This window comes from Cucumis melo, chromosome 2 (genome assembly GCF_025177605.1).
Source record: "Cucumis melo cultivar AY chromosome 2, USDA_Cmelo_AY_1.0, whole genome shotgun sequence".
Taxonomy (NCBI): Eukaryota; Viridiplantae; Streptophyta; class Magnoliopsida; order Cucurbitales; family Cucurbitaceae; genus Cucumis; species Cucumis melo.
Window position 1 is genome coordinate 21,323,205 of NC_066858.1, and position 14,445 is coordinate 21,337,649.

The 14,445-nt window shown below is 31.9% G+C and overlaps 1 long non-coding RNA gene across 1 annotated transcript; it reads left to right on the plus strand.

The window, feature by feature from the left end:
- Positions 1-2,385: 2,385 nt before the first annotated feature.
- LOC127148100 (uncharacterized) lies at positions 2,386-3,035 on the plus strand. Its single transcript, XR_007818728.1, has 3 exons — positions 2,386-2,572; positions 2,647-2,791; positions 2,878-3,035. It is a non-coding gene; the product is annotated as an uncharacterized LOC127148100 (long non-coding RNA).
- Positions 3,036-14,445: the final 11,410 nt, after the last annotated feature.

Consider the following 14,445-nt stretch of genomic DNA (forward strand, 5'->3'; position numbering starts at 1 on the left):
TAAATCTCTAACCTCTATATCCTCTACTTCCCTTAACCTTCATATCTTCTTTAACAAAAAAAACCAAAAGATCTACTACATCCATTTTACTTTCTCTTCTAGCAGCCCCCTAAATCTTCATCTTCTCCCTACAATGTCAAGAATCCAACATATTTTAAACAATTTTTTCTTTAAAAGCATCCGACGATGGAATCTAAGAAATTTGGGAGTCTGATTTCTTAGAATTCTTGAGATGAGGAAATCGATTCTTTGGAAGTCCGAGACTGATCTCCAATATGTTTTTATTAAAATCTCAATATGTTATTTTGTGTTTGCATAATTTATTATGATGCTTCTTTACTCTTGTTTCTACTTATCTAATTTTCCTATTAAGTCTCATTTTGTTTTCTATTTAGAATTTTCAACTCTTTCTAATTTAAATTCTCAATGTTTTACCGTTCTAATTTAAAATTCTCCAAGTTTTAAAATCTTTCACAAAACTCCTTTTTCTAAAACCACTTAGAAAATTTTCTTCTGTAGTTATAACTTTTTATGCTTTCTCAAATGTTCAAAATTTAATCTATGATTTCATATAGTTTCCTAATCAATCTTTTCTAATAACTTGTAACGATTTCCCTAAATAAAATCCTAGATGGAATCTAGAAAATTTAGGAGTCCAATTTTCTAAAATTATTGAGGTGAGGGATCACATCTTTAGAAGCCCAAGATTTGATCCTAAGAAAAAATGATTTTAACTAATGTTTTTTAAAAAACAAAATCTCTTTATTAGAAGGTTATTCCTATGATGGATTTTGAGAATTTGTATTAAATTCTCACTTTCTTGAGGTGAGAAAGATTTTCTTCAATATAATCTAATTGATGGAATACTTTCCACTTATTTTATGAGATCTTTACTTCAAATATTGGAGTTATGAGGGGTAAAAGAATATTTTCAATTCAAGATTTGAAATTTGATCATCGTTTTCTAAACGGGTGTTGTGAGGTTCTAACACCTTCCTTATACACAAATGACTCAAGTTTCACTAGAACAAATCTGGCTTTTAATGTCGGTTGGAAAAAATGAAAAAAGAGCTTTAATGTCGTTTTTGAAAATGCGGATGTTTAATGTCGGTTTTAAGCCGACATTAAAGCTGGAGCTTTAATGTCGGTTTAAAACCGACATTAAACATCCTTGTTTTGAAAAGCGACATTAAAGCTCCTTTTTAATTTTAATTTTAATTTTTTATTTTATAAAAAATGACTTTCTCTCTCTTACTTTACTCTTTCTCAATCACCCACACGATTTCATCCTTCCAATTTCTTCTTCACTCCTCATTCTCATCTAACAATCTTCCCTTTCTTCTCCGAAGAGTCGCTGGCACCACCACCACCATCGTCCCTCGTGCCCAGCTCGTGCCCGCCACCACCGCCGTCACTCCTCACTTTCTTCAAACACTGATGTTGCTTTGGGGTTTTTTGCTTTGGGGTTGTCGACGAAAATAATGGTAATTACATCAATATCATTCTTTTTTTTATAGCTTCACGATCCCTCTGGATCAACGAGGGACTGCATTTTGCTTGCAGCATGTGAATCACACGAAACTCTTCCCCAAAGAGTTGTGGGTTTGCCTAGTTTATCTGGAATTACTTTTATTTGACGCGTTTTAGCTTGCTAAACACAGAGATTAAGAGAGATGGTTGATGGGTTCCTCATTTACCCTCTTTTTCGTGATTAATGGAGGTTTATTTGGCAAGCTGGGGTTTGTGCTTTATTGTGAGGTCTTTGGAGGAAAAATAATAGAGCCTTAAGAGATCTGGAGAGGAGTCCTTGGGCTATTTTGTACCTTGTCGGGTTCTATGATTGAAGTTCCTTGCCTTAGTGGGACTTTCCTTTTTTCGTGGCTTATTTTCTAGAATCTCTGTTCTTATATTCTTTCAAAGTTTGGTTCTTAATTAAAAAATATGTTATTTTTTCCCTTTTCATCTAGAACTTTGATATTTAGTAATGAACTTGTTCTATACAATGAATTCCTATGTGAATATTGAAATGCCATCTGGTACATGCTTATGAATTCAATTTAGGGGATTGAATTTTGTAATTTCTTCTCAATGAAATTCTTTTGAATGTTTCTCATTAAAAAAGAATTCAATTTAGAATCAAAGATTGTTTGAATGATTAGTACTTCAGGATTTACTATGTTTATAACTGCCTCTTATGCTCTTCTATATTTTGAAAATAATTTTAGTTTAGGAAATTTACATGTATTGGGTCAGTGCTCATGAAATCTCTCGGATCTGATACGTAGTCTCTTGTCTTCCTCTACCTGGAAATTACCATTTCTATTCTTAATCAATTTTCTGTTTCTCTGGTTTGTTTACGAAGTACTGGCCTTTCATTGTTTTCTGGATTTCTCTTATCATTGGATCTTGTCCCTCAGGTTTTGCAAACGTTCATTGCTCCGTGAGTCACTTGATGATTCATTGATAGACAAAATACCTGGTCGGCAAACTGATCGGAAGACACTTCTTGGGGAATTGAATTGGATTTTCACAGCTGTTACTGATACAATTGCATGGAATGTTCTTCCACATGGTAGCTTTCAGATTTACTCAACAAATGCCGTCCTTTTTCTTTCTCATTATAGCTAATAGGTTTTCTTGGTGCAGATCTATTTCAAAGGTTGTTCAGACAGGATTTGTTAGTTGCCAGTCTGTTCAGAAATTTTTTGCTTGCTGAGCGGATTATGCGGTCTGCAAATTGTTCTCCAATTTCACATCCAATGTTACCTCCAACCCATCAGCATCACATGTGGTAGAGTTTGAGAAACGTTGATTATTAGGTCTGTTAATGTTCAATTGGTTCATTGACTGACCCATCTGTGGTTCTGCTTCTTTCAGGGATGCATGGGACATGGCTGCCGAAATTTGTCTTTCTCAACTTCCAGCATTGGTTGAAGACCCCAACTTGGAGTTTCAGGTCAGTTTTTCTTCACATGTGTTTTTATTGTATCAACGGTCAGATCTTGGTATGTGAAAGTGTCTTTACCTTAAAGGCAACGAGCCTAATTTTATTTACCAGTGAAAGTTATAGAGGGATATCCATTATATTTTATATTACATACAAGGTCAGGCTCTCTAATTGAACTCACAAAATGCTACCCCTATGTTAGTTAATTATATAGGGAGGGCCTGTAGATGCTAAATGATACATCAATATTATTACCTAACATGAATTCAAAATGAAACATGACAATTTGCTAATTCAAACATTTTTCCCTCTGATGTTCTGCCTTTCTGTGGAATAATTTATTATTTCTTTCTAAGTGCTCTTCAGTATTTATTTGTTAGCATTTAGAAATCATTTTAAGCTCCTTAGACATTAACCTTAAAAGGGCGGTCATGTAGCAACTTAAGTAAATTTCCATCCAAAATGAAACCCATAAGAATTGAATAGCAAGCTTCAAAATTTCTTCCTAAAGGAAGTCTAGAAATAGATAGCATTCTAGCCCATTTCTCCCAATTTGAGAGCAAGGAGAAGGATTCAAGGTCAACTTGGGGTATCTATTCTGTAACCTTTCTATTTTGATCACAAAGATAAGCTATGTGAACGAATAATTTCAATATTTTCCTGGACATTTTGCTTCCTATCTTAGTCCAACATGGTTATTTTCTGTCAGCCTTAATTAATAACTCTTGGAGCCCATCAATTTTAATGCTACAGCCTTGTTGACCAAATCTCCCTTCCACTACCTTAATCAAAGGTACTCTAATCGTAGCTTCCATCTGTGATTTTGTATGTAGTTTTTCGACTCTTTCCTTTGAATGTGTCATGAAGAGAGTTGTGTTTCCTGTGAATGGTCTCTATTTTCTTTTTTATTTTATTGGTTCTCATATCTAATGCTTATGTTTCTGGATAGAATTACTAATATTTAATTATTCGATCTGTATATTTTTTCTTGTTCTTACTGTGATCTTAATGTCTTACGTGTCTTGGTTTATGTTTAAAGTTGAACACTACCCGAAGTTTCCATTGTCCATCATAATCATATTTATAGGCAAAACTCCTAAACAGTTAAAAACTTATATTGAAGGATTAATGGAAGGAGTTCCAAAGCATCTATGATCAAAGTTACTTACGGAATATTCATCGTGGTTTCGAAAACCACAGTCAACAGAAGCACTTTTGAAACAACAATGTAGTGTCTGATTCTTTTGAAAATCAAGTAATTTTAGAGGGCATAGATGATAATTATAATATAAGTAATTGTTGTTCAGGTTGTCGATTTTTTGTTCCTTAGTACTCTTAGTGTTGATCTTTCTGTGAAGAATGTGGAATATATATATATATATTTTTTCTGACATCCGTGTTCCTTATTGAGAACTTGGTCTTTTGGGGACTTTTTTAGCTGTTATTTCATTCAGAAAGTTCTTTCATGCCGCCTTCTCCACATGAACTCTCTCTAGATGCATTTTATTTTTCTTCACCATTCTTGTGGGCAAACGATTTACAAACCTTTGTGTGGTGACCATGATTCTTCTGGAATGACAGTCTTGCCAGGTTGATTTAGTAAAGGATGGTGGGCATACATATTTCATCCGCTTTCTTGATAGTCTGGAAGCTTTCCCAGAACAGCGGGCAATGGCTGCATTTGTTTTAGCGGTAATTGTTGATGGGCACAGGCGAGGCCAGGAAGCATGCATCGAAGCTAATTTAATCCACGTCTGTTTAAAGCATCTCCAGAGTTCAACACCAAATGATGGACAAACTGAGCCGCTATTTCTTCAATGGCTTTGTCTTTGTCTTGGAAAATTGTGGGAAGACTACATAGATGCTCAAATCATAGGATTGCAGGCTGATGCCCCTGCTGTGTTTAGTTCTTTATTGGCTGAGCCTCAACCAGAGGTTCATAATTTACTTCCTTCATTCTATATTTACATGTGTTGTATATATGAATGGGATTTATGTGCAAGTGCTAATAGCATTTTCATTGTTGGTGGAATCAGACTTGAATAATATGGTTTCCTACGTAATGTGACTTGTAGTTTCAAGTTTGTAGTTAATTTCACTTGTTGGATTCAATGTTGGTTTATAAAAAATGGACAATAATACAACAATTAAATAAATATAAATTTCTAAAAATGAACAAAAACAAGCCTTTGATGTCGGTTTTAAACTGACATTATTGGCCTCTTTAATGTCGGTTTTAAACCGACATTAAAGCCAAACCGACATTAAAGGGCTTCAATAACACTATCAAAGATGTCGGTTGAAAACCGACATTAAAGGCCTTTAATGTCGTTTTTAAACCGACATTAAAGAGGCCTTTAATGTCGTTTTTAAACCGACATTAAAGCCCAACCGACATTAAAGGCCTTTAATAACGCTCGCAAAGATGTCGGTTGCCAAGTGACATTAAAGGCCTTTAATGTCGGTTTTAAACCGACATTAAAGGCCAAAATTCTTGTAGTGTTTTCGTAGACCATTGTTTTTATGATTTAATTTTCAAATTGTTTACTTTATTTTGGTGTCCAATCATACCGTAAAAAGGATTGGTGGCAACTCTTTTTTTAAACTAACCATTTTGTCTCTGGCACATGGCGACACTATTCACTGCCAAATTTCCTGATTGCCATTTCGTGGTAAATCGAGATTCTAAGCTGAATAGGCAGTTTTTGAAACCGTGTAATCCAACTTCGTATGTCCATTTGTGGTTGGACAGATTCTTTATGATCGTCTTGTCGCCAAGGCAACCAACTAGTTGAACCGGACCAACGATTCCAGATTGGATCAGATCATATTGAGGTCAATAGTTCTTGAGTCCGATGATGGCATGAGTAGAGAGATTGAGTTCTTTCCTGGCTTCAATTTCACTTCTTGCTCAAAGATGTAGTTATATAAGTCATAAGAAGCTCATTGAGAACCAATGTGTTCTCCATTGACAAAAGCATGGACGATATGTCCACTTACATTGATACGCAAAGTCGTTTGATTGCTTTTGTATAGTTAAAAGTATTTGTCCCCAGGTACAACCATCCTAAAAAGAATGGTCATAATATAATCTCATGTACACGATCGTTTATAAAACACTAAACCCTAAACCCTAAAATTAATATGTAAAGCGCTAAACATCATTTAGACTCTATACACTATCGTTAAGACCAATATACACAATCGTTTAGTGTAGGTTAAAGTATCAGATGTAACAGATCGTTTAATCTAAATAGAAACACAATCGTAATACAATTAATCCACAAGTAATGATAAATGGAAACGTTTAACAATCTTGAGAATAAAAGTTTAACGGAGTCAAAAATGTTTGAGAGTAAAAGTTTAACAACAGAACGATCGTGTTTAAGACAGAAGTGGAAACATCTGACATATAAAGAAGACGAAACATAATATTATAGTACGATAGTAATAATATAGTTCAACAGCAAAAGTTTATAGTTATACTGAAACATTCCTTTGACATTGAAGAGGAAAATAGACGTTTGAGAGGAAATGAGTAAGGGAATAGGAAATGTTTCAAATGAAAAGCTAAGTGAACAGTGCGTTTGAAATGAAGTGACCAAAAACGAAGAAGGCAGTACGTATATGGTTGGTTTTTACCAAATGGGCAAGATTGTAAATTTGCATGCTTTTTTAAAATGTCGAATCGCATTCATTAACATTTCAGCGCATCTTTTAAACGATATGTGTAAAATTTCTAAATGATTGCATTGTTCAATGTAAACAATACACTCTAAGCGATCAGTAGCTAAGATCTCCCAATAACATTAAAACGATCATACTAATTAATCTACGCGATTGTTTATTTAAGTCAAAATGATCTTTGAATACGTGTCAAAGATTAACATTAGACCCTCAACCGTAAATGATCTTGTCGTTCCGTAAACGATTGTTGTTCATTAAGGTGCATGATATAGTAATTTGATGTAAACATTTGTTTAATAACATCAAAGCGATAATGTTAATTACTTTAAACCATTGTTTAAAACATATAAGCGATAATGTTAATTGTTTTAAATGATCATTTTACAACACGTAAGCGATAATGTTATACAAGTTAAACAAGTATAAAATAGATAAATTCTGAAAAAACTCTTTTACATTATTTTTACAAAGCTTCGTAAGCTTGCATTCATTGCAATAAACATTTGTATTTAACCCTTTTCACCCATAAGCCCTAAACTCTACACATGGTCACCACGTGGCCTTAATCCCCTAATTTTATATTGAAACCACATTCATTAATTACATGGTAAGTGTAAACGATCGATTAAACGATCATGTAGTTGATTCAAAGGATCTTTGGGTACGTCTAAACGATATTCAAACAACATATAAACGAAAATTTCTGTTTACGGAAGGTTTTTTTCCAAAGGAAGATGATGAGACTGAAAAGGAAAAGTTTTTTTTCGTTGTACTTTGTTGGTAGGTTAACAAATACCAATTGATTATTTACAACACGCGTATTGACCTTTTTCACACATAAATCCTAAACTCTACACATGGTCCCCACGTGGCCTTGACCCTTTATAAGTTTACTTTATGGTAATATATGTTAAACGATTATGTAGTTATGTCAAATGATCTTTGGGTACGTCTAAATGATCTTGTCATTACATATAAACTATAAATGATTAGGTTGTTAGTCATAAATGATCATGTAATATTGTATAAATGATGGTTTATGCAAGTAAACAATTTGTTAATAAAATGCAAACGATCTTCAAAACAATATGTCAACAACACGAGTATTGACCTTTTTCACTTGCAAACCATCGTTTACACTTATCTCTTAAACAATGTTGTAATTAAACGATTACATGTAAATGATTTTATTGTTATCGTAAACGATCGTTGTTCATTCAGGTGGACGATCTAGTAATTTGATGTAAACAAATATTTAATAACAACCAAATGATAATATGCTAATTATTTTAAACGATTGATTACAAAATCTAAGCAATAACGTTAATTATGTTAAACGATCATTTTACAAAATTTAAGCAATAATATTATACAAGTTAATGATTTCGTAGTTAATACAAAACTATCAAATGTAAATGTTTAACAAGAATAAAATAAAATAAAAATGTTGAAAAGTTCTTATACATTTATTATAAACGTTATTACATGTAAATATTACTGAAAATATAAATATACATCCATAAAATGTAAATGTGCACAGACTCTGGATCCGGTAGATTTAAAACCCTATATGTCTTTTAAGCATAAATACATGACATTTCAAAATGTAAATGTTCATGGACAAAATGTGTTTATACATCGCACCATAAAAAAAAGTTTACTTGTTATTTGTCAAACCTACGTTCCATCTGTTTCGATCTGGTTCTGGAAGCTTGTAACACTTCCAAAAAGAATATACAATTCTTCTTATTCCACCTTCAATCCATTTCCATTGGGCTCTGGAAGCTTGTAACCCATTGAAAAGGGTTTACAATCATTTTGACTAGGACTAACATTTTCTAGAGGAGAATGAGGATTCAGGGTCAGGATGTATGTAAGAGCTTACCATATTTTTTTGTAGACATTTTTGGAATCACCATTACAGTCTCCTTTATCAAACCTACCGTCTATTCCTTTCCATTTTCATCTTGCACATTTTCTTCTTCTTCTTTTGGATCTTGTTGTTCTTGGTTCAAATAGCAGCATCTTGAAGCACATTTTAAGAGGAGGAAATGTTCGAGAGGAAAACTTTGGAAACCCTAAATCTAATGGTTTAAAAAGAATATGAAGGATCTGAGAATAAAAAGTTTTTTTGTGATCAAAGGATAATAAATTGGAATTAATTAATTATTTACAACATACAAACTCTTCCCATGGTTCCCTCGTGGCTTTAAACGATTATGCTGCTAATAATTCATATCGTCGCTACGATAGACGTAAACGATCTCGTAGTTAATCCAAAACTATTAAATTTAAAAAGTATAAAATAGAGAAATGCTTAAAATAAAGGCTAATAAATGTGAATTGATTAGGTACAACATAAAAAAACACCAAGCTCTTGACATGGTCTCCACATGGCCTTAATCTTATAAGTGAAATGACTTTCTCTAATTGCACGATAAAGGTAAATGATCAATTAAGAACATGCAATAATCTAGACTTTACTGTCATCTAAATGATATCTAATTTAAATATAAACGATCGTGCATTTATGTTTGTCATAAACGATCATGTGATGTTCTATAAACGAATGTAAACGATCTTGTTTTTAAACCTACACAATCATGCTAGTAAATCTAAATGATGCTTCTATACGTTTTACATAATGGAAATATTTGTTAAACGATCTTGTATTTGTCAAAACGATATTTGAGTAGGTCTAAAAGATGTTATCATTAATCATAAACGATCATGTGGTATTCTATAACCGAATGTTTATGCAAGTAAACAATCTGATAATAAAATTCGAACATTCTAAATAAATGTTTATACGATTTTTTTAAAACCATGTAAACGATCATGTTCTTAGAACTACACGATCGGTACTAATAAATATAAACGATTTTTTTATACTTTTTACATAATGGAATTATTTGTTAAACGATCATGCATTTATGTTAAAACGATATTTGAGTAGGTCTAAATGATTTTATCATTAAATTTAAACGATCATTATATAACGTTTGAACGATTGGTCTGTTAATAATAAACGATCATATTGTATTCTATAAACTAATGTCTATACAACTAAACGATCTAATTTAAATGAATGTTTATATTTTTTATTATAAACGATCACTAGAAAAATGACCTATGATAACAATTAAACGCTGTCATAGTTAGATTTCGTGATAGTTATTTGCAGTCATTGTTCCAGCAGTCATGGAAATTATTTTATGACAATTCGAAAAAACTGTCATGAAAGGTGTTTTTCATGACAGAAAATAAATGTCATGAATCTCTTATTGATGACATATAATAACTGTCATTATTTATATTTTATGATAGATAATAAATTTCATTATTTATAATTTATGACAATGATTAACTGTCATCATTTCACCTACCATAACTTTAACTGACTGTCAAGTTTACCTTTTCCATGACAGTTTTTTTTTTTTTTAAATTCAAATGTCATGATTTTATTTTCAGTCCTTGTTTTTCTTGGCCTATTTTTTTAATCCATGTTTTTCTTAATGCCCTGCCATTACACAGAGCAATTCAAGCATAAAGTACTATACAATACACCCATATGAAAACAAACCGCGAACGCTTTAATATATATACGTTAACATACAATTTGTAATATATGTACAATTGTTGGTAAATGGTTTGTACAATGATAGAATAAACATACATGTTTTGGTACCAACAAACTATTTAAATAAGAACATTTTAACCAAAATTTTGCTACCAAACCTACAAAAAGGCCTATAAATCAATCAATTGCTGCAAATATGGCTTTACTGCTTAAATGGATTCTTGCAAAACCTAGTAAGAAAACAAAATAAAATTTTAGAGTATGACTCTACACTTCAATATAAGAATATAAGAAAGGTTTTACCCTTTGTAATGCCAACACAAGGTACCAATTCCAGTCCTAGTTAAAAGGAGAGATAAATCGAATCTACTTCACCCAATTATTAGTTTATAATATATCTTAATAAATCATCTCCCAAACTTTGAAGTCATTTAAACTAATATCAAGGAGTTTAACCACTTCTAACCATTCTATGAAACTGTTTTTCCATCATTCAACACAATTCCAAAGTGGCCTCAAATTCTATAAACCTTAGATACTTCACACATTCTAAGCAGAAATATATTGTTCGAAATACAAACCACTGAATCAATCATTAAGGCAATTCAGTTATGTCCACAAGAAATCCCAACACCACAGAATTTCAAAGAGAAATAGGTAAAGATAAATGGAAGATATGAAGTTTCAAATCTTGACAAAATAACCAAGTAGACATAGCAATGCATTCTTCTTCCATTGGCTCCATTTATTTTACCCTCTCTTTTAATCAAATAAAGAGACATAAAATATAAGTAGTATCATCCACAACTATGATACCATTAATTTGCCAAGTTCACTACAAGAAAAACCCCCTATTATGACAGTTGGTTCCATTCCAAATTAAAAGGATGGAACAAATAACTGTCAGCAAATGTCAAAAAGTGAGTTTTTGGCCAAAAAAGACGGTGATTTCGGAATGCCCAAATACATGACAGTTATTTGCTATCATAATATGTAAGAGAATTAAAAGAATTAATTAAATATTTTTTATTAAAATAAAATAAAAATAAAAAAGGCAAAATCCCTCACTTTCCTTCTTCAAAATCCCTCCCTTTCCTTCTTCATGCACACTCCCCTTTCCTTCTTCAAAATCCCTCACCTCACGAACGATAAACGACACACAATGAAAACCTCAACCTTAACCCCACTCTTCTCATCTCCACGTCCTTTTCTTCAGCGACGGAGACCCACGTCGAGGAGACCCATATTGTTGCCAGTGAGTTCTTGATCTTCTTTTTTCGTTTCTTCTCCCTCCGTTTATCTCTTCCCCTGTGCATAGTCCCACGAGTTACCTTGATAAATTCAAGGGAAAGTAGGGTTCTTAGAGACATATAAAGAGCACCGATTTCTTGTTTTCTTTGTCTCTCCCTTTCTTTCCCTAACTCAACATCGCCTTTGTCCATTCCCTAAGGTATCGTAACTCAAAAACACATTTTAACTATTTTGTAATTTTTTAAAGGTATATTGATGGTTTTGTGAAATATATTGTTGGCTATGTGATTAAGCATTTTTGTAACGACCCAACTTTTTATACTAAGTTGAGGTCGTTACTAAAAGGAAACAATGACAAGAGACACTTTTTTTGAAAGGAGGGAAACTACATTTTCATTAAAAACGGAATATTAAAGTACTGAAACATAAACGCGGAAGCAAAACTGAGTCCCCATATGGCATGTCACGGATCCTTCTTTGTCACTCGCCAGCTTTCCTCTACCTTTACCTTCGCCTGAAATATTAAACATAGAAAGAGTGAGTATAAACATATACTCAGTAAGGGACCTACTACTAGTCCCGCTAGGTGTCTGTTAACTTCCCATTAGAGTCCTGTAAATGGTATCCAATCTCTGGCACGTTCCCGAACACGTGCAACATGCGCTCCCGTAGGAACGAAAAACTGGTCTTCGGTGTCCCGGGGGAGCACCTAGGACATGCTGGTCTGTAGTGAACCCGGGGGTAACACTAAGACAATCGGGATGCAAGGACCCCGTCGAATCACTCGAATCATATCTATATCCATGCTGGACTGGCGGTCCCGTCGGACTACGCAGTCCTAAATAGGTGGTGATCCCAAAGGACACCCATGCAGGTACGACTCTAATAGACAAAGTTAACAGAACACCCTATCCATAACATGTAGCATAACATAACATCAGAACATGGCATGAATATTAATCTTAACGTCCTTAATCATGTGATTAATATATCATGCATCAACAATCATCAACAGTCAATCTACCAGTCATTAACATAACATCAATCATCATTAATCATCAACATAAAATGACAGTCATTATCAATAGCATCAAATTATGCATTTTAGCTACCATCAATGCATAATCATAATTACATGCGCTCTCTTGAATTCAGTTCGAATGTCTAGTAGGAGAATCTCTTACCTAGAGATTTTAGCCAAACAAAGGTACTCCCTAGTTGACAGTAAAATTCTCCAATTAACTTGATCCTAATCATAAAAGGAAAACTTAGTATCTTAATTAATGAAATTAGCAATTGACTAACATCAAAAAATTCTCCCAAATTAATTAACTTCTCAAACAAAAGGGGTTGAAACCAATTTAACCTTGATTGGGAAAAATCCAAAATTTAAATCTTAAAAAGTTTAGCCAATTGAACCCTTTAAGAAACTCCAAAAAGATTTAAAATTAAATTAATAAAATATTAATTTAATTTCATTAGCTTACCAAGGTTACTCAGATAGAGGTTGAAAAATCTCTTATCCTTGATGGAAAAACTCATCACTTTAAATTCTCAAGCTTCCAAAGAGACCAATCTTAACTTTAACTAATGAGGTGGCGGCGACAACAGAGGGTTATCTTAGAGAAGAAGATGAAGAACTTTTTTTTTTTCCTTTACTTTCTAACTTAAGCATTCCAATGCTATTTATAGATCCAAATAATAACAATAATATTTATTATTATTATTTCTTTTTATTTTAGGATATATATATATATAATACCAAATATATACATATATCTTTATTTCTATTATATTTCCTAAATAAATGCCTTAATCTTAGGCATTTATAACCATTAATAATAATAATAATACTTCTTTATTATTATTATTTTTCTCTCACCAAAATCTACAATAAATATATATATTTATTTAAACCATTATTATCTCTTATAAATAAATATATATCTTTTTCGTCCAATCAAATCAACCATCTCTCTCCTCATGGATTATCTTCTTTTTCAAACAAATATAATTATATTCCATCATATAATTAACTTCAATTTTCCAAATTAATAATTATATATATATACATAAATACTCGATTAAATCCAATTCCACCAAAACCAACTTTTCCCTCCAAAATCTCAAATTAACTTAAATCCTCAATTATTTTAATCAATCAAATCTTTTCCAATAAATCACTTATAACTTCCAACATGAATTATCTTAACCCAACCATAACAACTTCACTCCAGAATCAATATTTATCTTTCTGCAGGATAATTAATTATCTTCCACAATAATTAATTATTATTTACCTTTCTTCCAAACTAATTAATTATCTTCCACAATAATTAATTATTATTTATCTTTCTCCAAAAATAATTAATTATCTTCCACAATAATTAATTATTATTTATCTTTCTCCAAAAATAATTATCTTTTCCTTAAATAATTATATTTCAACAAATATAATTATCTTTCCCTTTCACATAATAATTATATATATATTTCCACGTATACATATAATTATCAAATCTCCAACAAACTTTCCACCCTATGGTTTAATTAAATAACGTCCATAATTATTTAATTAAATTCAACTTCAACAACACTAAAAATCCACAACTTTACTTAATCCTCTTAACCTACCATTTAATAAAAACTCAACAAACACCACGTGTCAAAACCTCTAATTAATTAAATATTCATCCAAGAAATATTTAATTAATTTTAATTCCCACATAAATCAAATAATTCTCATTAAATGAATTCCAAATAACGCCCAATAAATTAAATCTAATTAAACAAAATTAAGATAATTAACTCCAAAATTATCTTAATTTTTTGGGTGTTACAATACACTACAAGAATTTTGGCCTTTAATGTCGGTTTAAAACCGACATTAAAGGCCTTTAATGTCACTTGGCAACCGACATCTTTGCGAGCGTTATTAAAGGCCTTTAATGTCGGTTGGGCTTTAATGTCGGTTTAAAAA